Source organism: Hemicordylus capensis, chromosome 2 (assembly GCF_027244095.1).
Source record: "Hemicordylus capensis ecotype Gifberg chromosome 2, rHemCap1.1.pri, whole genome shotgun sequence".
Taxonomy (NCBI): domain Eukaryota; kingdom Metazoa; phylum Chordata; class Lepidosauria; order Squamata; family Cordylidae; genus Hemicordylus; species Hemicordylus capensis.
In genome coordinates, this window is record NC_069658.1 from 391,512,674 (window position 1) to 391,529,368 (window position 16,695).

The following is a 16,695-nucleotide window of genomic DNA, read 5'->3' on the forward strand; positions in this document are numbered from 1 at the left end:
AATGGAACAAATACTTGGTTATATCCTGCTATTACTAGCTCTATAATTGCTGATCTTCATCTCTTTCCAAGATTACTTAATCTTTGGGCAATGCCTAGGAACATAAAGTCTGCATTTAAATGATAATACTGTATCTTGTTAAGACTCTGTCATATAACATCGTCTTGATGAATAACTGTGTATTTAGATTCCATAAGACACAAACATCATTTGCTTTTATCACTGGGCGGGAAAGGGAATATGCCCAAGATAATCATGTTAGATGTTGTCTGAGGGCTAGGTGATCTGACAGGTTTTCTCTTTCTACTGGGTTTAGAAAATGAACTCATAGAAGCTGTTGTGGGCTGATACAGAGGACAACTCCCTTCCTGCCATCTGGCCAGGAAATGTGAGTAAGTGAGCATGGAGACTCCTTTTGCTTCCACCTGGTAGAAGCCTAAGACTAGGTAGGTAGTCTATATTTACTCTGTGGGTATAAGTCCTGAAAATTAATATCTTCAGGTCTGCTTTATGGTTTTAGTGGGGGGGGGGGTGTTTGTGTGTGTGTCCTACTTGATGAGGTCTACAAATGTGTCTAATTTAAAGGAAATCTAATAAAAAAACATCACAGCTACAGCAGGTAAAAAGTGCTGAAAATGGACACTTTGGTTCTTTTTTTGTCCAAATTTTATCCAGGCATATATATTTCTTTCAAATGTTGATGAAAATGGCTGATGTAATCTATTCAGGCTTGTCTAGGAAGGCAGTCCTTCGCAGCTTTAGTGAAGTTTTGATGAGTGGTTCAAAAGTAACCCATTTGTTATGGGTAATGCTGGCAAAGTTAGGCAGAGTGTGACGGTTTTGATAAGGAAGTGAGAGTGCTGACACATTTTGCCAGTCCTCTGACATCAGCAGGAGGAGCCGGCTAGTGGATTCTATTGCAAGACCAATGCTTATTTCTTTAGTGATGGAAGGTGAACTCTTGGGAAAGGGTGGGAGGGAAGACATGGAATAGACAGGTGGGGAAAGGCAAATAGGTGTTTAGAGCAATGTGGGGGAGAAGCAGTATGGGGGCTCACTTCTAAGTAAATCTGCCCAGGATTGCTTCATCCTTTTCTCCCCTTTCCCATCCTCTCTTATCTGTCAGGTAGAGTGACTCCCTCACACACCTTCAAAATTACCTCAGTTGACACTAGGAATGTGCAAGCTGGGCTCAACATCGAACCAACCTGATTTGGGTGGTCCATATTTGAAGCAGACGACACGCGCACATGAGAGGAGAGATTTCTGGAATCCTTGGCAGCATATATTGGAGGGAGGCACACCAGAGGTGTAGCCGGTGGACTGCCTGTAGGTGGCTGCCGAAGCCGGCCTCCAAAGGGGGCCGGCCTTTGGTGCTGGGCCTTTGGTGTGGGACTGGGGTCTGGGGCGGAGGGAGTTATAAGGTGGGGTTGGAGGTCTGGGTTGTATGTTGTTAGTTCTCCCTTTTATTGGGTTGAGCCAGGCCTTTTGTTGTCATGTGTTTGGGTTCTCTTGGGCAGAATGATGCCGGGTGTGTGTCCAGTGACTCAGGGGCAGCTATTACTGTTGTGGTGGGGAATAGAAGAATTGGCATTGGCAGAGCAGCTGGCCATTACAGGGGAAGGGAAACCAGTAATTTAGTAACTGTTTCCACTTCCAGCTGCCTTGTCAGCTCTCTGGCTTCGGGGAGCAGTTCTAACTTCCCACAGAACCTAGCCTTGCTCCTTTGCAATGCCAGGTCAGTTCAGAATAAGACTGAAACCATCCATGAGTTGATCATGGATGAGGGAGCTGACCTGGCTTATATAACTGAGACCTGGATGGGGGAGGCTAGTGGCCCAGTTTGGGCCCAGCTTCTTCCACCAGGCTACTCTGTTGTGGAGCAGGCTAGGGGATGTGGGCAGGGGAGGGGGCGGGTGGAGTGGCTGTGGTCCATAAGGATACCATTTCCCTTACCAGGGCCCCTGTGCGATAGTTGACTTACATTGAGTGTGTCTTTCTAAGGCTGGCAACTAGGGATAGACTGGGGATTCTGTTGGTATACCATTCACCCCGCTGCCCAACTGACTCCCTAACTGAGCTGGCGGAGCTGGTCTCAGAGTTGGTGTTGGAGTCACACAGACTTTTGGTTCTGGGTGACTTCAATATCCATTGTGAGGCTGACTTGTCTGGTGCAGCTCAGGAGTTCATAGCGACCATGACAACTATGGGCCTATCCCAACTAGTTTCAGGACCAGCTCATGTTGCTGGCCACACACTTGATTTGGTCTTTTGTTCGGATCGGGGGTGTTCCATGGGTGCAGGATCCTGTGGTTTCCCCATTGTCATGGACGGACCACTACCTGGTTAAGGTTGGCTTCACAGCCACAACCCAGCCCTGCAGGAGTGGAGGACCTATTAAGATGGTCCGCCCGAGACAGCTGTTGGATCCAGTAGGATTACAAAAAGCCTTGGAGGGTTTTGATGTTGGTCCTGCCAGCGATTCTGTTGATGCCCTGGTGGGAACCTGGAATAGGGAACTCACCAGGGCAGTAGACACGATCGCTCCTAAGTGTCCCTTCCGATCTGCCTTAAAAGTGGCCCCTTGTATACAGAGGAGTTACGGGGTCTGAAGCAGCAAGATAGGCAGCTGGAGCGCAGGTGGAGGAGAACCCGGCTTGAACGTGACAGGACACAGCATAGAGCCCATTTGAAGGTTTATGTGGAGGCGGTGCGTGTGGCCAAAAAAAAAAAAATCTGTTCTGTGCGCATTGCTTCTGCGGGTTCATGTCCGGCAGAGCTGTTCTGGGTTGTGAGGAGGTTGATTCAGGCTCCTTCCGATTCAAACCAATCCCCGGGGGCTTTGTTCTGCTGTGATGCTTTTAATGGGTTCTTTGTGGACAAAATCTCCTGTATTCGGGCCAACTTGGACTCCACTGTTTCTGCAGAGTCTATTAAGGTGGTGTCCAGCAATCCCTCTTGCAGTGTTAGATTGGATCAGTTTCAATCTGTGATGCCTGATGATGTGGACAAGCTGCTTGGGTCGGTGTGGCCTACCACTTGTTCTCTGGATCCTTGCCTGACTTGGCTGCTTTTATCTAGCAGGGAGATTGTTGGGGATGGCTTAGTTAATATCATTAACTCATCGCTGAGGGAGGGTAGGATGCCTCCTTGTTTGAAGGAGGCAATAATTAGACCACTTCTTAAGAAACCTTCCTTAGATCCCTCAGTGATGGACAGTTATAGGCTGGTCTCCAATCTCCCATGGTTGGGCAAGGTGACTGAGAGAGTGGTGGCTAACCAGCTCCAGGCGGTTTTGGAGGAAACCGATTATCTAGACCCATTTCAGACCGGCTTTAGAGCAGGCTGTGGGGTTGAGTCTGCCTTGGTTGTCCTGATGGATGACCTTTACCGGGGAATCTGAAATGTGAAACTGCTGGGTGAGGTCATCAGGAGATTTGGTGCAGGGTGTTATCAGTATGCTGAGGACACCCAAATCTATTTCTCCTTATCATCATCATCATCATCATCATCATCATCATCATCATCATCAGGGAATGGCATTCACTCCCTAAATGCCTGCCTACAGGCAGTAATGGGCTGGATGAGGGATAACAAATTGAAGCTGAATCCAAGCAAGATGGAGGTGCTCATTGTGGGGGATCAGAATATAAGGGATGAGTTAGATCTTCCTGTGCTGGATGGAGTTACACTCCCCCAGAAGGAACAGGTACACAGTTTGGGAGTGCTCTTGGATCCAGGCCTCACCAGGGTATCTCAGGTGGAGGCTATGGCCAGGAGTGCTTTCTATCAGCTTTGGCTGATTTGACAGCTGCAACCATTCCTTGAAGAGAACAATCTCAAAACAGTGGTGCATCAGCTGGTAACCTCTGGGCTTGACCACTGCAATGCGCTCTATGTGGGACTGCCTTTGTACGTAGTCCAGAAACTTCATTTAGTTCATAATGCGGCAGCCAGATTGGTCTCTGGGGTAACCGGGAGAGATCATATTATGCCTGCCTTAAAACAGCTGCACTGGCTGCCGATATGTTTCTGGGCGAAATACAAAGTGCTGGTTATTACCTTTAAAGCTCTGAACGGCTTGGGTCTGGGTTACCTTAGAGAGTGCCTTCTTCGGTATGATCCCCATCGCTCATTGAGGTCATCTGGAGGGGTCCGTCTGCAGTTATCACCATTATGTCTGCCGGTGACTCGGAGCCGGGCCTTCTCTGTAGCTGCTCCTGGCCTATGGAATGCACTCCCGGCAGCTATCCGCAGTTTAGGCTCGCTGTCGACCTTTAAGAGAGCCCTAAAAACCCATTTGTTTGATCTGGCCTTCCAAGGCTTGTAAAGTGGTGTTGTTTTTAAAAAGTATTTTAATTGGTTTTAAATGGTTTTAATCGTTTTTGAATTGTTTTTATATTGTTTTTAGCATTGTGTTTGTATTGTGGGTTTTATGTCTTTTTAAAAGTTGTTTTACACCGCCCAGAGCCTCTGGATGGGGCAGTTTATAAATGTAATTCATCATCATCATCATCATCATCATCATCATCATCGTGTCCTCTGTGCACGTGCAGAGACCCGAACCGGGCTGTGGCTGGCCCATCCTATCCTTTGGGAGGCTGATGGGATTGCAGGAACCCTGCTACTGCCTCTGATGTTGCGGCCACCTCCACCATCCTAGTTGACACTGTCTTTGCTACTTGTCCCCTATTGTGAGAATGCTGACAGGGAAACAGCACTTGACTTCTGCAATAAGAAGGTCCCCTTGGCATCAATGGAGTGGGCCCCTTCAGTTATACCTGTTACATTAAAAACAACAACAACACTGAGGTAATCTCAGTGAAATTCAGCCTATTTACAAAGCTCAATGTATCCCACAGTTCCCATATTGCTATGTTGTATATTCTCCTGTCAAGCCTCTAGGAGGCTGGTGTAGTTCTGTCTGTAGGATCTAACAAACTGAAGTGTCCTGTCTGCATAATGAAGGCACTGTCACAGTGGATTAACACAAATGTTCTGTGTGGCCTGCCAATTTAACGGTGGCAACAAAGATGGGATTCTCGCATGATGGCCGTACTGCGATATCTGCTCTGGAAATATCCACAGAGTGTGAGTAATTGGTTGCTTGGTCATTATAGGACCAGAGGCATTGCCCAGGACTAGGCCTGAGAAGGCCTTTTTCAGACAGGATACTTCAGACAGTTTCCTAGATCCTACAGGCAGAACCACCACACAGACCCCCTAGAGGCTTGACAGGGAGCATACACAACAGCGTATTGCTCTCTCCTTCACCTAGACCTTGGAGTGGGGAGTCTTTGTTTTTTACAGTGGGGAAAAACCATAGGTCCGTGATCTTCACTATCTTTCATGGGGGCCACTTTGGAGATTTTTTTTTTTTTATCAGCGGCGTGAGAACCACTTCCCACCTCCATGAAGTGTTGTGCTTTTCCCAGCACTGGGGAGCAGGGCGGGGTCAGGGGGGAATCCTGTAAGAATGGCAGAGTCTTGTAAAGCCTCAGCACCAATGCTGCCCATAATAGGAATTCCTAGATGTGTTGTCTACAACTCTCAGCTGCAATGGCCTTTGACTGGGGGTTATGGGAGCTGTAGTCAACAATGTATGGGAATCCCTCTTACAGGGAACATTGCTCAGCACCATCTTGAAAGGCACACACAAAACCAGGGGAAGTGTCAAGATATTGTAAAAATCAATAAAAATTTTAAAAGCAAAAAAATAAAAATAAAATAAAACTAAAGTGGCCCCCACATGCACCTTCCAAGATACTCGTGACAATACTGTGGGGGTGTGGCACCCCACCACACACACACAAACCCCGCTCTTCCTCCAAGGAGCCCAGAGCATTGCACATGGTTATATTTATCCTCACAACAATCCTGTGAGGTTAGGCTGAGAGATAAATGATTGGCCCAGAGTTATCCAGTGAGTTTCATGACTGAATGGGATTTGAACTCAGGTCTTCAAAGTCCTAGTTCAGCACTCCAACCACTATAACACACTGGTTCTACTTCTAATGCAGAATATCGTATAACTGTTTCAGAAGCACATACAATATAATGCAGTTCTGTGCATTTATATTGTGCATTATATCCATTGTTCATTAGAATCATCACTAAAAGTGACAAAAGAGAGCACTGGATGGACAACCCTGTAATGATAAATTTCCTTTTCATGAACCACGGAAATTAGATAGTCAAAAAACTTGCCAGTTTAAGGCTATCTCTTTTTAACTCACACTCCACAAAGCTGGGAAACTGGAACCTAAGGCTCATGCCTTAACAGACGTGCTACATGATCAGAAATGATGTGCAATGTCACAAATTGTGCTTGCTTACAACTTGCCTTCGATGTAATCACTTGAACACTGTGAGGCATCCTTGCTGGTGCCATCCTCCTCATTTTCAGTTGGGCCTCAAAAGACCAAGGAGAAGTGTCAGTGCATGGAGGGTAAGTTGAAAATGAGCACAATTGGTGGTATTTCACAATATCCATTGCTTATCACATGGTGTGTCTGTTAAGGCATCAGCTTTAGGTTCTGGTTTCGTGGCTTTGTGGTGCTTGAGCCAAAATTAGATAGCCTTAACTCTGGTCTTGAACTGGCAGGGGTGTTTTTTTTTTACTACTAATCTGTGGTACACCCTGCATTGGATATGTGTGTATTTCATCATATGTGTAGAACAGTAAGATTCTGTAAGGACCTTAGGCAGTGGTGGAGCCAGTCCACCAGCAGCCCATATCTGGCCATGGCGGCAGCCCCGTTCACCCCACCCCCCGCGTCTGACGTCCGGCGCGGGGGCATGGTCTGGCTCCTGAATGGAGCCGCAGAGCTCCATTGGGGAGTTAGGGCCGGGCTGGCGCTGCATTCATAGCCTAAAGGCAGGGAAGAGCTGCTCCTCACCGTGCCGCGAACGCAGCGCTGGCCATTTAACTCCCGAACAGGGCCAGGTGGCCCCTCTTGGGAACGAAACCAGCACCACCCATGTCTGACGTCAGATGTGGGGGGGGGCATGTCTGGGGTTGCGCTCGTGGCCCCTGATTGGTGGTGGCCCGAGTTCTTTTGCCCAATGGTCCGCCCCTGACCTTAGGTCAAGTACAGTTCTCTGCAGTGTTTTTTCAGTGTAAAAGTGATGAAATAAATAACGTCTCCATCTTACTCATGATGGGGTGTGCTGCAGGTATACACCAAAACTGTTGCATGTGTATCCCGGTGTGGTGAGTGGCTTGGAGTGAGAGCTAGGAAGCTCTTGGTCCAAATACCAAGTTGGCCATGAACAAAGATGACCAAGATAAATTATGTGAAAGGTTGTATAAATACTTATGGTCACTTGGTATCACATGTGAAATTGGCTTCAGATTTTTCCCTGTGGATATGGCCATAAGAATTAGGAAGTGGGAGAACAGGAGCTTCCATCTGCAAACCCTTGGAAATCCTGTTTCAGGAATAAGCTTTCAGGAATTGCAGCCACCACAGTTTCCTCCACTTTGTTGTGGTGAGATGACCCTTTTGGTGGGTGCACTTTGCAACTCATTGATTTCTAACGGTTGTGGATCCCACTCATGCACGGTCTGTCCACAGTTTATGCAGAGCACAAAAGGTTTCCCTTTGAGCTCACATAATTCAGAAGGCATAATGAGCAATTAATCTTATGGAGAATGCTAGCTATTAACTTTGCTGAATCATAAGTGCTTCTGCTTGAAAAGCCTTTGACCTACTTATCAGCCAACCCTCTGACTTTCCAGGGCTGTGAAGGAAACTGTTGCTCTTAGTTTACTGCCGCCTTTTGTGTACATACAATAGAAAGGTTTCCTCACATCTAGACCTCATTTGGTCTGAGAATTGTATGAAGATTATTTTAATGTTAATGCCCATTATTCAAAGTGAAAATTTCAGATAGGAAATAACGTGGAGTTTTTGACTGTCTTCCTTCCAAGGAAAAATGGAAGATGAATGGCTCCCCACCAGTCCCAAACTGCCAGAACTTTAATGCAACATTCTGCTGAATGTTCTTCTTGCCCGTATATCTTGGAAAATGTAAATAATGTTCTCTATTATGCAGCGTGTGCTAGGCTGTAACTGTAACTCTCCTTCCCACATAAAGCAAGTGAACATGCTAGCTAATTGGTCGCTGTCTAATTTTATGTGACAGTGGCTCTGATGTCAGGAAATTAAAGCTGAAGTGAGGAAAGAGCCATCTGCCTAATCGTATGTAGTGGGTTTATGCTTGAAACGTCCTAGTTTACCAAAATGAAGCTTCCCAAGTCCCTGTTTTAAAAGAATACCTCCCAACACAGTGGGTGTTGTTTGCCTGCTTATCTCCACACTGTTCTAATATTACATACAGATTTCAACAACATTATTTATAATTACTATTATGTTTCTGTCCTACCATCCATCCTGTTAGGTAGTAGGGCACTGTTACTTAATAGATACAGAAATAGAGCTGTTGCACTGCACAATGACTCCTATGCAGAGTTGGGGTGTGCACGGATCCAATTCCAGCAGTTTGGTTAGAGCTTGAGGCCAGAATGTGCAGAGGCTGGAACCAGGCGGCACTGGAATGCCGATCCCAGTCAGCAGACTTCAGAGGAGCCATGCCAGGCTGCCACCTCTGACTATAGGTGCCCTGTAAGCAGGGTCCCCCCCCCCTTGCTTGTAAAGGGGAATCCACTGAGGATTCGCCCTTTACAAGCATGCCCCCTTGAACCGGCAAACCGGTTCCCTTAGAACTGGGGCCAGTTTGGCTCGGACACAGACTGGCACCCCTTTTTTGTGGTTCGGTTCAAGTCCAAACCAGTTGAACCAGGCCGGTTCTATTCAAACCTAGTTTGAACAGAAACAGTTTTGCACACCCCTAATGGAGAAAAGGAGTGGTTCCACTCCTACCTGGATAGTTGATCCCAGGGCAGGGGACTGCTGAGAAGACTACTGCTGGCCCTGTGGCATCTGTGCTATGGGGTCCCACAAGAGTCCATCTTGTCCTCCATGCTGCTTAACATCTCCATGAAACTGCTGAGTGAGCTAATCCAGAGATTTGGAGTGAGGTACCATCAGCTCACTGATGCACCCAGTTCTGCTTTTCCCGTTTATTGGAATTGGGTGAGGCTGTGGAAGTACTGAATCAGTGTCTGGGATCAGCCCTGACCTACTTCCTCTTCAGTCTGGCTTCAGGCCTAGTTTTAGCAGAGAAACCCCTTGGTTTTACTGATAGATTATCTATGCTGGGAGAAGGTCAGAGGGGATATGACAAGGATTGCTAATAAACTGGAGCTCAACCCAGATAAGATGCACATTCTCTTGATAAGTGGCTTAGAGGTGGTGTTCAACTGTTCTAGATGGGAGTGCACTTCTCCCTAAAAGTTTGCAGCATGATGGTGCTGATAGATCCAGCTTTGTCCCTGAAGTGTATCTGTGGCCTGTAGCACCTTACATACACCATAGCTGGTGAATCAACTGCAGCTCTCCTGGACAGAATTACCTATGCCCCGGTAACCATTGGACTGGACTATTGCAATACATTGTATGTGAGGCTGCCTCACATACTGGAAACTTCAGTTAGTACAGGAGTTCCTAACTTGTGGTACTTGGTATGTTGCTGAACTACAACTCCCATCATCCCCAGTCACAATAAAGTTAGTACAAAATGCAGCTGTTGGGTTGCTAAATGGGACTGTCTCCAGGGAGCATATCGCTCTAGTGCTTAAACAGATTAACTAGCTGCTGATACACTACCAGGCACAGTTCAGAGTGCTGTCTATTATCTATTAAAACCCAACTGTCTTGGGACCTGGTTACCTTAAGGACCTCTTCTTACAATGTGAACCAGTCTGGATCCTACAGTCATTTAATGAAGGCTGTCCTCTGGGTACCACTGCCATCTGGGTTTAGGTGGTGGTCACTAAAGAGAGGGCATTTTTGACTTCCATGCCTCAAATCTACGCTTCCCAGAGAAGCAAGAACAGCACCAACCTTGATGGTCCCCTCAGCGTGGAAACTGACAGATGAAAACATGTTATTTGCCCAGGATTTGCAGCACTTCTAGGGGCTGGTTTTTATGATTCTGCTTTGGTTATTCTGCGGTCATAGTGTTTTTGTCTTGTATGTTGTCCTTGAATATATACTACCATGGGCCAGCTCAGATGAACATCGGCATGCATCAACCCCTACACACAATAACTTCAGGGCCATGGCATGAACTTGGGTTCTGTAGCACGTGTAGAGGGGCGATTAGGATGATCACCCCTCACACACGATTCAAGGACAGACTGAGATCTTGTCGACATGTTCTTGAGTGACATCAGGGTGGGTGTGTTCGTGTCATGGCCCCAACGTTTTTGCAGAGTTGGCCTGCTGCAGGCCAGTGTTCATCTGAACCAGCCCCATGAGAGTTTATGCCAAAGAGTGGCTAACCTGTTACCAGATAAATGGACTCTTTGACCCTCTGGATGGGCAATGGGTCCATGGCAGAAGTGTTTGGACCCAGGAATTTGAGATCAAGGCTCTGTTTATCTTCTCTCTCTCTTTCTACACACACACACACACACACACACACACACACACACACACACACACACCCCAAATTGTCTGCCAGATTTAAAATGAGCCAGATGGACACACTGTTTGTAGGTACTGTATTGTATTCTCTGAGTTGCAACAAATTTTCTAAAATGCTAGATGAAATGCACTTTGATAATTAGCATGCAGCTTACATGTAAACAGTTACATGTGCCCATTTTGCATGTGTATTCTGCTTTGTATGCATCACATGTGATTATCTCCATGCAGATCATCTATAGATATAATCTGCCGTTATGCTTAAGGAACTTGCAGATAAGATCATCTTTGCCCAAGGAGGCTTTGTGAAAGACAACACTTTGGAAAGCATGATAAAATAGGCGAGCTGTGATGCTGTTTATTCTTCTGTACTTAAAAATGGAGGAATGCTTGTATGTGTTTGGAAACTCCTAGGTGAGGGATGAAGTGGAACATGCCTTTGAACTTTAGTGTTACTGCTTGGATATGCTTGGCAAGCTACTTTCTGCCTTGAAAGGATTCTTTTCATCACTTGGGCACGGCTTACAGGCTCTCTGTGCTCCACATACAGACTGGTAATCTTTGAGGTTAGGAAGGGGCTCCTCTCTCTGGGTATTTGGAGAAGAGATGGCAACTGAGTGGGAATGGCTTATGCTACTTCTGTAACCTTTGTCCTTTCATGGCCTTTGAATGAGCAGCATGCAGTTTGTTGCTTCCTAGTATGTTTGTACATGGGTAGAGGGTGCCTTTTTGTGGAGGTCAGGGTGTATCGGTGTGCTGTGATCCTTGCAACACAAGGGAAGTGTCTACTAATTTTATTCTTCACCCACCTAGTGCGTGGGTGATCCCAAAATGAGAGGAAACGGGGGTAGCATCTTTCCTAAATGCAGTGTGACACATCGTGAGAGTAACAGGGTTAGCCATGGTTGTTTTCAGGGAAACCTAAAAACCTTGTTTTCAGGGAAACACCTTTCAGTGGTTTTTGCATGGTGATGAGCGCTCTTTATAGCTCTAAAGGACTAGTCATTTAGCAAAGGGAAACGGCAATGTTTGTGTGTGTACATACCTGGCAATACCTTTAACTTCCTGTTGCTTTGGGGATCAATATCTGGCACAGGAGAACTTAAGTATGAAGTTGCTACCGTTGTTGTTGTTTGTTCCGTGTTTCCAGCTGTTTGTACAAAGGAGTACAGAGGACTTTCCTAATGTGCTTGCGTATAGCCTCACCTCAGTAAAAGACAGTGGCCCACATTCTCCACAACTTTACCAAGGTGTGTGAGCTATGCAACCATCAGGAACATTTCTACAAACAAACAGGGCTTTTGTGGGGAGGGAAGGAAGTGAAGCAAAAAATTGCACCCCCATCACTCCCCCTGCTCGCTGGGCTGCAAGACAGATCTTCAGTGCAGCTACTGTCCTGGTTCTGTGTGAGAGTGGAACTCTTGCTCTGTCTTAGTAAAGCTAGAGAGAACGTGGGCAAGTGTTTGTGGCAAGTTTCCTTCCTGAGCCATTCAGACCCATTGTAGTTTGCCGATTTAGCAGCTGCTGACCACAGGAGCAGGCCTCTGGGGAGAACTGGTGGGTTACCTGGAAAAATGCAGCATAGAGCCGCTAATGTGATTTGTGCCATCCTTTCCCAAATTGACCATCTCCAATTCCAACGAAGCTGATCGGAACAAAAACAAGCCTCAAGATGGCAAGAGCGAGAGCCCTGCTATGAGCAGCCTTCTGCCTGAAGTGATCGTTGAGTCTTGGTGCAGAGAAAGTGTAACTGAAGGCTTCCTGGTTAGTGTGTTGCAATTCAGCCTTCTAACTGGTTCTGCAGCATTTCTGAAAGTCTGTCAATGTGATGACAAGTACATCCCTTCCTGGTAAATCAGACAATGTGCTGGAAGCTACCTTGTTTAGTGACAGGAAACTAACTTGCCATAAACATGTCTCTGTGTAAACTGAGTATCCTGGGAGCACAGTGACAGGCAGAGTCAAACGCCTTCTGCCTGCAACACTGTAGACATCTGCATAATATTATCCCCTTCGTTTAGTTCAAAGAGATGTACCAGAGTCTGTACCTAATTCTGGAGCAGCAGTTAATGGGAGATTTCCTAGGACACCAGGGAAATCTGTTTGTAGGCAAGAGAGGGGTGCTTTGTCTATGGGACAATTTTGTCCAAAACTTCTTTCCATGGAAAATACTTGCACAACATATTTTGAAATATAAGATTTATGTGATTTATTTTCTGTGTGAAAAAGAAGAAAAGGGCAGAGATCTTGTCCCTGAGAATTTGTATTCCAGTGTCATTTTTCATCTAGAAAGGATACTTGTGGAGAAGTCTAGAAGGACAAGGCTTTGCCAGATACATCCTGTACATGCTTCTGTCTGTCTATTTGCCTGTCTGTCTCTCTAAGGCATACCCGTTGCTAATCCCATGAGTGGCAACTCTTGCAAGAGTTTGTGAGCAAGCTGCCGGCAGGGGGAGAGGAAAGCGCCGGCACTAGCAGACAGGCTTGCAGGTGAGGCGGGAAAGATGGGGGGGGGAACGGTGTCGGGCAATAAAATGGCGGAGGGCTGGCAGGGGAAAAGAAGGCGGCAGCAGCGGGGGGCAGGGAAAGAAAATGGTGGGGCAGGCAGCAGGGGAGAAACAGCAGCGGGGGGCGGAGAATGAAACTGGCACCAGTGGGGGGCTGAAAAACTGAGGGGAAACCGAGAGGGAGGGGGAAGGAGTGGGGAGAACTAGAGGTGCAGATGCTCTGCATCCAGCCCAGCTAATCATCATTATTTATTTAATTAATTTATGTGCCGCTGACTCCAAAGGCTCTAGGTGGTTCACAAAAACAAACACTATTATATGGGTCAGACCATAAATTAAGAATTGGCATAGTTTTCCTACAAACCTTTAAAACTAAACTGCAAAGAAGGCCTGATCAGAATGTATTAGGTCATTCTTTTAGGAGACTGATGTGGGAAATTGCCTTGATGCTTGTTGTTGCCAAGTGCCTTGCAGCCCTGTGATTCTGTGAACAAAATGTACGAATGGAAACTTCAGAAGTGGTTGTTCTTATCCCCCCCCCCAAGCCATACAGCAGCTGCTGGACACCCACAACTGAGTCCCTAGCATATGTTTGCATCTGCCTTCTCGCTTTCTGAGGGGTGGGTGTTCTCTGGCATGCTCCTGTTGGGTCAGGAACTCTAATTGCACATATGCATTGGACAGTCATGTTTTAAATCCAGTTTGATGTCCTCTGTGCCACAACAGTTTGTAGGGAATTATATAAATGTTGTAAACCAGTGATACAGGAATATGAAATGTTCACAAGAGGATTTGATCCATACTGTCAGTTTCCATTTAAAACAGTACAGATTCTTGCAATGGGAACTTTTTAGTGACTTTGTTATAATGTATGGTTGGTCTGATGTCTGGAAGCAATGACTCCAGTGTAATCTGATACCCCAACACTGGGGATGGCGAGGAGAGAATAGTTTTGTATTGGGTTTCTTGAACTAAACCTAACGGAAACTTCCTAATGTATGATCTCTTCAGTACAACATTCCCTGCTGGATTGGGAATGGTGTTGAAAGGATGGAAAGTAGTACTGACTTTGGCAATAAGTTTAGCCCCTCCCCAGGTGACTTTATATAATAGTTATGGTTTAGTATTTTAGGTGTTTACTAAATGTTAAAGCCCAACTTGAAAATTTCTGGTTTTTCAAGGTTTATATTCATTTAGCCTCTTTTGTCTTTTTGGGTAAGCAGTTCCGAGTGTTGGGATTGAAAAGGATTTCTTTAACACAATTTCCCTAACTTTCAAATCCATGTGACATTAGGGATGTGTATGGAACCACGGAGGCATGGCGGCACTGGGGGGAGTGTCGCTTTAAGGGCGGGGGGAGTAGTAATTACCCCTCCCGCCGCTCTTCCCCCTCCGGCGCTCGACTTTAAGGAAACGTTTTTGTGTGACGTATGTGGCGCGCGCACACACCGTGACGGGCACATGCATGGCGGCAGCTTCTACTTGCTCAGAGTTTTGCAGACAACAATGGGGGCAGGGGCAGCAGGGAAGAACCCTGCCGCCCCAAAAACGTTTCCTTAAAGTCGAGCACCGGAGGGGGAAGAGCGGCGGGAGGGGTAAGTACTACCCCCCCTGCCCTTAAAGCGACACTCCCCCCCGCCCGCCAGACCGCCCGAATTCTGGACCCGTCTGGAGGCCTTTTGCATGGCTCCGGACCGGTTCGGGCACACCACTATGTGACATTTTTGCTTTGACTCCACTGCATACAATCTGCTTGAGTGTGGTGTTTGGGGAATAATGAATCTTTCTTTAGCTACAGTGTCTTTCAGGCCTATGAGATCTTTCCCCCTTTCCCCCAAAGCAAAGTCTTCACCGTATTCTACTGTGCATTCTTCCTACAAAGGAAGGGTTGCAGTCTTCCACGTATACATATGTCTTCTGCCAACACTTGAAAATCTAAAAGAGCGGTGACTAGGTTGCTCCCTGACCTGGAAGTGCCCACCTTTTCTTGGGCCACACTGACTGACTGACCAATTCATGTTATATCAACATTGTTGGGATAACACAGCTGGAATTTTTCAACTGTGTAGGCCAAGACACCCTAATTATTAGAAGTGGCTTAAGTGTCCAATTTTGCAGGCTAACAGTTGAAATGTATGATATGGAAGCAAGGCATTGAACTATTGGAGTTCAGTTCTAGTTTGGATCATCACTTTTTAAACTCTAACAAGTTTCTTAATCTAATCATCGCTTGTTAATCTAAACTCTCTGGTGATTCTCTGATGATTTTTTAATCATCGCTTGTTAATCTAAACTCTCTGGTTCAGATACAAATTTTAACAATTTGTTCTGGTAAGAAGTAATCTACCTACTTTCCTTTCACTATGATTTTAATTAATTACTGTCTTCACATATTAGCCCATTTCCACCTCAAACATGCATGCATCCACCATCTCGAATGGGGGTGGATGATATCATCCCAAACTCTGCTACTGAGATGTCCCTATTAATCTCTACGATAGGCGTGTGCCCGAAATGTGTCGGAGGCCATTATAAAGGCCTCCAAAACATTTCGGCGCTGGGGATGGTGGTTTCGGCATTTTGGTGCAGGTGGGGGTAGTATTTTAATGGTGGGGGAGGGTGTACTCACCCCCCTCCACATTTTCCCCGCTGGCGCTCTGTTATTTTTAAGCCCCTCAGGGCGGCAGCGTTCCTCCCTGCCGCCCCGTTTCCCCCATCAGGCGGAAGTAGTGAGCACGTGTGCGCCTGTCATGCGCATGCGCACACATGCTTACTACTTCCAGCCACTTCCGGCTGATGGGGAAAACGGGGTGGAAGGGAGGAATGCTGCCTCCCTGAGGGGCTTAAAAATAACAGAGCGCCAGCAGAGGGAATGCGGAGTGGTTCAGTTAGGTGGTTCAGAAGTGGGCTACACTTGCGCCTCAAATGATCTGTCATCTTGAATTGGAATGGATCACTTCATCACAAACTATGCTACTAAGGTGTTCCTATATTTCCCTACAACTGTACTATATTTGGTCCAAATCAGTTCCCGCTTGTTCCTCAAACGTTCATGTGCCCACTGTCTTGAATTGAGGTGGATGACATAATCACAAATGACACTGTTGAGCCATTCCTATGTGTCCCTACAACTGTTCCAAATTGGGTTCAAATCAGTCCAGGCATTGCAAAGTTGATAGCAGGGGACAAGCGGGTGCACACACACACCCCTGGGTGATCTCATAAGCTTACTTTCCTTAAGGAAAGTAGGCTAAAAATGGTTCAGTAATAGTATTTGTTCCTGAGCTGAATTTTATCTGTGTTTTTGTCCTGAGGCAATAATCTGACCTCATAGGTTTGCTTTTATTCCATCCTCCTGCCTTTCTACCCCTGTACTGTCTTCCTCCTGGCCAATCCGCCACCTACCAAGTATCCCTCCAATCTCCTGCCCTTCCCCAGACCTGCCCCACCCCCCTACACCCCACTGTCAGGTATCACATCTTCCCATTGGGCTGGTGATTCAGAGCATCTGTAAAGATCCTCTTGATCTGAAGGAGTTGTTTAGAGTATTTATAGCCTGCTTTCCGCCCCCCAACACTCTCAAAGCAATTTCCATAGCAAAAAGAATAAGGAGATGATTCCCTGTCCCAGAGGGG

The 16,695-nt window shown here is 46.5% G+C and overlaps 1 protein-coding gene across 10 annotated transcripts in view; it reads left to right on the forward strand.

The window, feature by feature from the left end:
* The window catches only part of RHBDF2 (rhomboid 5 homolog 2), a 105,673-nt gene that overhangs the window by 8,529 nt on the left and 80,449 nt on the right, over positions 1–16,695 (forward strand). For 3 of the 10 annotated variants that reach the window (XM_053302818.1, XM_053302822.1, XM_053302820.1), the window contains exon 2: positions 317–446. The exons of 4 other annotated variants lie outside the window; for them this stretch is intronic. The gene's annotated coding sequence lies outside the window, so the exon portion shown is untranslated. Of the gene's footprint in view, positions 1–316; positions 447–1,308; positions 1,330–16,695 lie in introns of those variants that run through there. 3 more of the 10 variants (XM_053302827.1, XM_053302824.1, XM_053302826.1) reach the window with 3 other exon arrangements.